The sequence below is a fragment of the Triticum dicoccoides genome, chromosome 7B, assembly GCF_002162155.2.
Source record: "Triticum dicoccoides isolate Atlit2015 ecotype Zavitan chromosome 7B, WEW_v2.0, whole genome shotgun sequence".
In the NCBI taxonomy this organism is placed as follows: domain Eukaryota; kingdom Viridiplantae; phylum Streptophyta; class Magnoliopsida; order Poales; family Poaceae; genus Triticum; species Triticum dicoccoides.
In genome coordinates this window covers 8,738,278-8,748,535 of record NC_041393.1, presented here as the reverse complement: position 1 = coordinate 8,748,535, position 10,258 = coordinate 8,738,278, and the positions used below count along the sequence as shown (strand labels likewise).

General features: G+C 47.0%; 1 pseudogene; it reads left to right on the top strand.

Annotated features, from left to right (window-relative positions):
- Positions 1-7,824: 7,824 nt before the first annotated feature.
- Positions 7,825-9,413, top strand: LOC119338499 (annotated as a pseudogene).
- Positions 9,414-10,258: the final 845 nt, after the last annotated feature.

Here is a 10,258-nt window from a genome sequence, read left to right as displayed (position 1 = left end):
TTTGGTAAAGGTAGCGGTGAGAGGCCATGTAGGAGTACATGGTGGGTTGTCTCATTGCAGCCGTCCTCAGGAACTGAGTTCTGTGTTTGTGATCCATGATTCAGCTACTACCACGCATTGGGCCCGAAACCAATGGACCCTCTCGGCTTCTTAATCACCCTTGTCCACTGTCCAGGAGTTGCAAGTAGTTTCTGGTGTTTGTAGTATGCTGGAGGCCGTGCACAGCGCTGACCGTAGGGGTGGGCTGTGATGCGGTAGGCACGTGGCCGGGTAAACCGGGCGCCCGTTTGGTGTCACGGAACCCTGTTCACATCGTTTGGGGCTGTGAGCGAAACTCCGGCCGGATCTCCTCATGGATGGAACCCGAATAGGCGATAAACCTGGACTAGAGACTTGAGTGTTTAGGCAGGCCGTGGCCGACACCCACGTTGGGCTTCCGCTTGAAGGTTGCCGAGTACATGTCGTGTAAACGGCGGTAAGTGGTGAGAGCGTGTGTGAAGAAGTACACCCCTGCAGGGTTAATATGATCTATTCGAATAGCCGTGTCCGCGGAAAAGGACTTCTGGGTTGCTTATATCAGTTCATAGACAAGTGAAAGTGGATACTCTAAAATACGCAAGATAAGCGTGAGTGCTATGGATGGCGTTCTCGTAGGGAGACGGGAGCGGATCCACAGTGGTGTATTGATATGGTGAATATGTGGACTCGTGTGCGCCACCTCAAGAGAGTCGCTTGTAGTCGTAGTTTAGGATAGCCACCGAGTCAAAGCTGGCTTGCTGCAGTTAAACCCCACCATCCCTTGGTTGATAATGATGCATATGTAGATAGTTCTAATGTAAGTCTTGCTGGGTACATTTGTACTCACGTTTGCCTATTTTATGTTTTTGCAGAGAGACTTCAGTCTCACTAGTATTTCCGCGTGGTCTTCGACGTTTAGCTTGTTACCTCAGCTACGATCTTGTGCCCTCGGCAGGATCTGATCGATAGTCAGGCTTCTCAGCCTTTTTCATTTATAGATGTCTGTACTCAGACATGATAGCTTCCGCTTGTGCTTTGACTTGTATGCTCTGAATGTTGGGTCATGAGACCCATGTTTGTAATATCTCGCTCCTCGGAGCCTATTGAATAGATTACTTGAGTCATAGAGTCATGTTGTGATGCCATGTTGTATTTGCACATATCGAGCATATTGTGTGTATGTTATTGAAATGCTTGGTATGTGTGGGATCTGACCATCTAGTTGTTTATCTTTAGTAGCCTCTCTTACGGGGAAATGTCTCCTAGTGTTTCCACCGAGCCATGGTAGCTTGCTACTGCTCCGGAACACTTAGGCTGGCCGGCATGTGTCCTTCTTCGTTCCTGTGTCTGTCCCTTCGGGGAAATGTCACGCGGTGAATACCGGAGTCCTGTTAGCCCGCTACAGCCCGGTTCACCGGAGTCCTGCTAGCCCAGTGCTACATCCTGGATTCACTCGCTGATGACCGACACGTTCGATGCTGGGTCATGGATGCCTGTCCCTGTAAGTCTGTGCCGCTTTGGGTTTACGACTAGCCATGTCAGCCCGGGCTCCTTATCATATGGATGCTAGCGACACTGTCATATACGTGTGCCAAAAGGCGCAAACGGTCCCGGGCAAAGGTAAGGCGACACCCGTGGGAATACCGTGCGTGAGGCCGCAAAGTGATATGAGGTGTTACATGCTAGATCGATGTGGCATTGAGTCGGGGTCCTGACACCCTTGGAGATGCTTCCTTCTGGCCTAGCACGGTTATCAACATATTTCTTTAAGACTCCCATGAACCTCTCAAAGGGGAACATATTGTGTAGAAATGCAGGACCCAAAACGTTAATCTCTTCGCATAGGTGAACTAGGACATGCGTCATGATGTTGAAGAAGGATGGTGGGAACACCAACTCGAAACTGACAAGACATTGCACCAAATCATTCTGTAACCTTGGTATGATTTCTGGATCGATTACCTTCTGAGAGATTACATTGAGAAATGCACATAGCTTCACAATGGCTAATCGAACGTTTTCCGGTAGAAGCCCCCTCAATGCAACCGGAAGCAGTTGCGTCATAATCACGTGGCAGTCATGAGACTTTAGGTTCTGGAACTTTTTCTCTGCCATGTTTATTATTCCCTTTATATTCGACGAGAAGCCAGACGGTACCTTAATACTGAGCAGTCTTTCAAAGAAGATTTCCTTCTCTTCTTTGGTAAGAGCGTAGCTTGCATGACCCTGATGTATGCCGTCTTCTCCGTGCATACGTTGCTGGTCCTCCCGTGCCTCAGGTGTATCTTTTGTCTTCCCATACACGCCCAAGAAGCCAAGCAGGGTCACGCAAAGATTCTTCGTCATGTGCATCACGTCGATTGCGGAGCGGACCTCTAGGTCTTTCCAATATGGCAGGTCCCAAAATATAGATTTCTTCTTCCACATGGGTGCGCGTCCGTCAGCGTCCTTCGGAACAGGTTGTCCGCCAGGACCCTTTCCAAATATCACCTTCAAATCCTTGACCATATCATGTACATCAGCACCAGTACGGTGGCGAGGCTTCGTCCGGTGATCCGCCTCACCTTTGAAATGCTTGCCTTTCTTTCTTACGGGATGCCTGCTCGGAAGAAATCGACGATGTCCCAGGTACACATTCTTCTTACAACTATTCAAATATATACTGTCGGTATCATCCAAACAGTGCGTGCATCCGCGGTATCCCTTGTTTGTTTGTCCTGAAAGGTTACTGAGAGCAGGCCAATCATTGATGGTCATGAACAGCAACGCCTTTAGGTCAAATTCTTCCCCCATGTGCTCATCCCACGCACGTACACCTATTCCATTCCACAGTTGTAAGAGTTCTTCAACTAATGGCCTTAGGTACACATCAATGTCGTTGCCGGATTGCTTAGGGCCTTGGATGAGCACTGGCATCATAATGAACTTCCGCTTCATGCACAACCAAGAAGGAAGGTTATACAAACATTGAGTCACAGGCCAGGTGCTATGGTTTGTGCTCTGCTCCCCAAAAGGATTAATGCCATCTGCGCTTAGACCAAACCATACGCTCCTTGCGTCATCTGCAAACTCCTTCCCGTACTTTCTTTCAATTTTTCTCCACTGCGACCCGTCAGCGGGTACTCTCAACTTTCCATCTTTCTTACGGTCTTCTCCGTGCCATCGCATCGCCTTGGCATGCTCTTTGTTTTGGAACAAACGTTTCAACTATGGTATTATAGGAGAATACCACATCACCTTGGCAGGAATCTTCTTCCTAGGGCGCTTGCCCTTGACATCACCATGCTCATCGCGGCTGATCTTATAGCGCAATGCACCACATACCGGGCAAGCGTTCAAATCCTCGTACTCACCGTGGTAGAGGATGCAATCATTAGGGAATGCATGTATCTTCTGCACCTCTAACCCTAGAGGGCAGACAGCCTTCTTTGCTTCGTACGTACTCTCGCGCAATTCGTTGTCCTTTGGAAGCATATCCTTTATCATTACCAGCAACTTTCCAAATCCCTTGTCAGATACACCATTCTCTGCCTTCCATTGCAGCAATTCCAGTGTGGTGCCCAGCTTTTTCTTGTCACCTACGCAATTCGGGTACAACAATTTTTTGTGATCCTCTAACATGCGCTGCAACTTCTTCTTCTCCAAATCACTTGCGTAGTTTCTCTTTGCATCGGCAATGGCCCGACCTAGATCATCAACGGGCTCATCTGATGCCTCTTCTTCAGCTTCTTCCCGCATTGCCGGCTCAGCTTCTTCCCGCATTACCGGCTCAGCTTCTTCCCCCATTGTTGTATCATCGTATTCAGGGAACCCATGGCCAGGATAGTTGTCGTCGTCCTCTTCTTCTTCATTGTCTTCCATCATAACCCCTCTTTCTCCGTGCTTGGTCCAAACATTATAGTGGGGCATGAAACCAGACTCAAACAGGTGGACGTGAATGGTTCTTGACGTAGAGTAATTGCGACCATTCTTACAGCCAGCACATGGACAAGGCATAAAACCATCCGCCCGCTTGTTTGCCTCAACCGCAAGCAGAAAAGTATGCACGCCCTCAACGAATTGGGGAGAGCATCGGTCATCGTACATCCATTGCCGGCTCATCTTCATTACACAACACCGAATAGACCAAATTAATACAAGTTCATACATAAAGTTCATACAACACTTAAATGCAACAAACAAATAACTCTCTAGCTAAAGCATTTAAATACAACAACAAATGCGATCAAGATCGCAACTAAGGTAACAATTGATCCAACAGCATAATGATACCAAACCTCACTATCGATGGCATATTTTCTAATCTTTCTAATCTTCAAGCGCATTTTCTCCATCTTGATCTTGTGATCATCGGCGACATCGGCAACATGCAACTCCAATTCCATCTTCTCCCCCTCAATTCTTTTCAATTTTTCTTTCAAGTACTCGTTTTCTCTTTCAACTAAATTTAACCTCTCGACAATAGGGTCGGTTGGAATTTCCGGTTCACATACCTCCTAGATAAAAATATCTATGTCAACTTGATGGGCATAATTTGTCATAAACATGAAATGCAACAAATAGTTTTAAAATAGAATATACCACATCCGAATCATAACAAGGACGAGGGCCGACAGGGACGGATATCAAAATCATGGCACTATGTATAACAAACAACGTACGGTAAGATAATTATTATACGAGTAACTATATATCCAAATCACACAAACATCAATTTTTTATATAAAATTTCATGAACAAGAGGCTCACCACAAGGTGGTGCCGGCGACGGGACGGTGCGGGCGATCGACGGTGGTTACGACGGAGATTTAGAAGGCACTAAGTAAACCACACCTACATATGCTAACTAAGTGTTATTTTGACCTCAAAATGCATATAAATCAAATACTACCACATATAATTCCTCCCAAATTACTAAAACCTACAATTAATCACTATATAAACCAATGCAAGAGCTAATCTAGCAATGAGAGATGAAAGGACAAAGTTGGTAACCTTGGTGATCATTTGAATGGATGAGGGCCTGCAAATCTTGACAAATTTGGGGCAAATTTTGTGATGAACTCGAGAGGAAGAAGGGAAGAACAGAGGAGAGGGAGAGGGGAAAGGGGGAAGAACAGAGTGCGTGTGGACGAATGGTTTATATAGGACGACCTTTAGTACTGGTTCGTGCCACGAACCGGTACTAAAGGTGCTGGAAGGGCCCCACTCTGACAACATCCTGTCACCACTTTTTTTAGTACCGGTTCGTGGCACGAACCAGTGCTAAAGGTTCGCCACGAACCGGTACTAAAGAGCTCCTCCCGCCTAGCCGTTGGAACCGGCACTAATGGACACATTAGTGCCGGTTCTGTTACAAACCGGGACTAATGTGTCTCACATTTGACCCTTTTTCTACTAGTGATTTCATCTAAACTTGCATTTCTTTGCATTTTCAACCACATTTCATACATAGGACATCACCAAATCTTTGCTAGAATAGCAAGACCAAAGAAAACAAGAACCACAAGTATGCATTTTAGAAGATTTCCAACTTCCATAACTGTTCCCACTAGTTGAAGCAATATCTTTTCCATGCACTCATTGTTGATCTGCGGATTCTTGATCTTGCATTCTTCATTCTTTTTTTTGGTTCTAAGAAAGAAGTAGACGTTGCTTCCCCTCTAGTTGCACATGCATGCGCTTCATTGCCTTCGATTGCACTAAGGAGTGCACAAACGTCTATCAGTTTTCTTTCTATCAATAAATCAATGTATGCGTCTTCCCAAAACCAAAATGAGCATCCATCTTCCTATACGCATGATGATGTTTGAAATGAGCTAACATAATGAGGTATCGACGAGCCACGAAGCACCCCGGATGGATGTTCTTCAAATGCGAAAACGACGGGGTACGTGTTGTTTTCATTCAGCTCATTTCGATACCTCATTATGTTAGCTCATTTCGAACATCATCATTCGTGTAGGAAGATGGATGCCCATTTTGGTTTTGGGAAGACGAATACACTGATTTATTGATAGAAAGAAAACTGATAGACGTTTGTGCACTCCTTAGTGCAATCGAAGGCAATGAAGCGCATGCATGTGCAACTAGAGGGGAAGCAACGTCTACTTCTTTCTTAGAACCAAAGAAAAAGAATGAAGAATGCAAGATCAAAAATCCGTAGATCAACAATGAGTGCATGGAGAAGATATTGCTTCAACTAGTGGGAACAGTTATGGAAGTTGAAAATCTTCTAAAATGCATACTTGTGGTTCTTGTTTTCTTTGGTCTTGCTATTCTAACAAAGATTTGGTGATGTCCTATGTATGAAATGTGGTTGAAAATGCAAAGAAATGCAAGTTGAGATGCAAATTTACATTTTGCGCGCGAGGGGGGGGGGGTGCAGAGGCAGACCCCGCAAAAGCCGACCCGTATCGGGGTCTGCCTCTGCGGCCGTACGCGCCAGCCTGCAAAACAGTTTTTTCGTGAACTGCAAACATGAAATGCGGGTCGGCGGGATGTGGGGTCTGCTAGAGATGCTCTTAAGTACAATATATCGCTTCAAATTGTGCGGAGAAGTAACTACCTTCTTCTTCCCGACCTGAATGCCAAAAAAGGTGTAGAATTACATAACTCAGTGGCAGCTGGCATCCATAGGATATGTTCCTGTTGCAATTTCAAAACTGATGATATGTAAGTTGCCCCCTCCGATCCACAATAAGTGTCATGGTTTTAGTTCAAGTCTGAACTAAAACCACAACACTTGTTATGGATTGGAGGGAGTAGTTAGGTTGAATTTAATTATAAATTACTTGTGAATGTTACATATCATGACAAGTAATCCATCGGTTCTAAATTACTTAAGAGTTCTAACTTTATCCTGTATCAAATTTCTTTTAGCTCAACCAATTATTGTTGTAAATTGTGCTGACAAGTGATTATCTTCTTCCTCCCAAAACGGATTCTAAAAGCAGTGAAGAACTGCAAAAGACAGTGGCAGCTCGACAACATACGGTAAGTGCCACTTGCAATTTCAAAAGTGATTATACCTAAGCTACTAGGTTGAAATCACTATATATTAATTATCAATATTCACAAAACACTTCCTCCATTCTAAATTACTTAAAGTTCTAATTTTGTCATATGTAACATTTCTTGTATATAGATATATATATATATTACTCCCCCCATCTGCATATATAGGGCCTAATACATTTTTTAAGGTAGCCTTTGTCCAATAATAATGTTATGAGTATATGAGATGTATGATATAGAAATTGTATCATTAGAAACTCCTTTCACATACGAATTCGATGGTATACTTTGTGTAACATACATATCATACATTATTGTGCTAACCCATGATCAAGGATAACCTCGCAAAACGTATTAGGCCCTCTATATGTGGACGGAGGGAGTACCTTTTTTTTTGCGGGGGACGGAGGGAGTACCATCTATGATACTGAATTAGTTTCATTATTCCCTATAAGATATATTTTCATTCAATATTCATGAGCATTTCTTTTAATATATTGGTCAAGCTTGAGTAAAGTTTTAGCTTTTAGGACAACACTAATATTTCAGGTAATTTGATGAAACGGAAGAAATAGAAGATGGATGGAGTGAAACGGAAGAAATAGACGATGGATGGAGCTCAGCAACAAGAGAGCCCGGAGACATGCCAAATCCTATTAGGCGTGCAATTTAATTATTCATTGTAAAATCCAAACTATTTCAGCGAATCTCTCCTCTATTTTTTTTTCATGGTAATACGTGTCTCATTCATATCATAAAGATTAAAGTACAAGTCACGTAAGGACCGACATGACAAAAGTGAAAAGATAGCAAAATATCTCTTAACTTGACACCAACGCCCATCACCTGCCTCCGGCACCACGACAGCAGCCACCGAAGAAAAGAATGATGGATCACCTCCTCACCTGAGCTCGACGCGGCTCCATCGCTGATATGCAGCTTTGCGGACCTCCAAGGTGGCTCACCAAAAGTGAAGCCCTTACCGTTGAACGAATCAGACCGGGGCAACACCCCGGACACGCCATCGAACTCCAGATCTGGCACCCCACCGCGACTAAGACATCGCGGAAGAAAACCATACCTGTCATCCACGAACCACGAACCCAGCACATGTTCCGTCTTCCAGATGTCGTCGATGCAGACCACAATCTGCATCCGCTCCTGCACTACCTCCCAAGCTCCGCGCCGACGCTGGAGCAAACGCCGTCGCAACGGCGGAGCCCGAGGATACAGGTCCACCACGAGGATGGCGCCGCTGCCACGCCATCCTTGCTTGAACATACTGGTTTCCAAATCCATCCCCAACCATAGGACCAATGGCCTTGTCAAGGAAGGATCCGAAGAAGCTTTATTCAGCGTTGTCATCGTCGCCGCTGAAACAAAGACGATGAACAACCTAAAAATCTAAACTATGAGGGAGTAAAAACGATCCACACGCGTGGATCCGGCGACCCCCCTCACCACCGACGACCTCGGGGAGCCGCCGGAGGACGGCGTTGGAAGATTGGGTCTCCTGGCGGCGGCTAGGGTTCCAGCGCCAGGCACAGCCTCTATTTAGAATAGCTCAAAGTTCTCTATCAGATAGCAACGTGCCGACTTGATCAATCATACGCATTTGAACTCAAATTAGCAAGTAGCGACGTGACATCCATCTGCTTTTCGTGTTGCCAGCCATTACTATACGCTGGCTTTTCGTGTTGCCAATCATACGACTCGGACGGCAAGGTCTCCATCTCCATCTCCAACTCGGAGCCGGACGACAACGGCGACCCCGGCGCTGCGCGCGCGCCCGGCCTTCTCCTGGCGGAAGCTCTGGCGCTTCACGGGGCCCGGCTTCATGTGCGCGCTCGTGCAGCTCCTCTGGCTGCTGCTCTGGGCCACGGTCATGGGCGCGCTCGTGCAGCTGCTCTTCGCGCGCCTCGGGGTCGTCACCGGGAAGCACCTCGCCGAGCTCTGCCGGGAGGAGTACCCGCCCTGGGCCACGCGCGCTCTGGGTCGTGACGGAGCTCGCGCTCGTCGGCGCCGACATACAGGAGGTCATCGGCAGCGCGATTGCCATCAAGATCCTCTCCGGGGGCATCGTGCCGCTCTGGGGCGGCGTCGTCATCACCACCTTCGATCTCGTCCAGGCCGACGCCGTGTCTGCCTTCCGCTCGCTTTGACGGCGCGGCATCCTTCCGGCTCTGTTGCTGCGACGCCATCGCCAGTGGCTCAGCGAGGCAGGCGACTCCTGGCTGTTCCAGCGGAAGCTCGCCACCGCCGAGCTCGCCTCCTCGGCAATCCGTGCCTTCACGGCCAGCGTCGTTGTCTCCGAGCTGCCTTGCCCACAACGTGTTTGTGGAAATGACATGCACAATAAAAAAAAGAAAAGAAACAGCCTTTTGGGGAGACGGCTCTCAAAATTTTGAAACCAATGCCAAATGTTTCGCCGGCAGCCCCCCAGCCGGCGAAAAAAATGCCTCCTGGAGGGCTCAGCGGCTGAAGATGCTCTAATGGCAAAGCTACTAATCGTGTTAATTAAACAATGAAAGTACTGTAATACATAGTAGCCAGGTGCGTGCTCACGATCATATGATGCATGCCTTTTTCATAGTAGCCAGGTGCGTGCTCACGATCATATGATACATAGTAGCCAGGAACGATCTCTGCGTCCGAAGACCAGGAGCCAACCGTGTCCGGACCAGCTTCCCTTACCCCGTGTCCGGCCTCGAGCCGGGGAACGATCTGTGCGTCCGAAGACTAGGAGTCAACCGTGTCCGTACCAGCTTCCCTTACCCCATGTTCGGCCTCGAGCTTCAAGATGATATGCTGGCTCAGTTTTTCGGAGGTGCTCATAGACGATATGCCGATCTCTAATCCTGTGTTCAAAAAAAAAAGGCATGCTTTCAGTTGTACAATTTGTGAGGAAATCTACCAAATGACCCATTCCGACGCTATATCCCTAACAAACCATGGATGGGGTTTATTTACAGGAGAAATGGTGCGTGATTTGTACGTCATTGGATTTAGATGGGCGGCTGGGATCGGCATGAAATGGGTGTGGATCCACGGGACGTTGAAACCGGCCAATGGGCAGCGAGGGAGGGATGCCAATGGCCCAGTAGCGGAAAATTGCAAGAGGACGAACGAACAAACCAATCCCAATCCCACGCCGTCGTTAAGCAACGCCCTCCTCCTTCCCTATGCTCGCAAGATCCCCTCGCTAATCATTGGATCGAGAGGA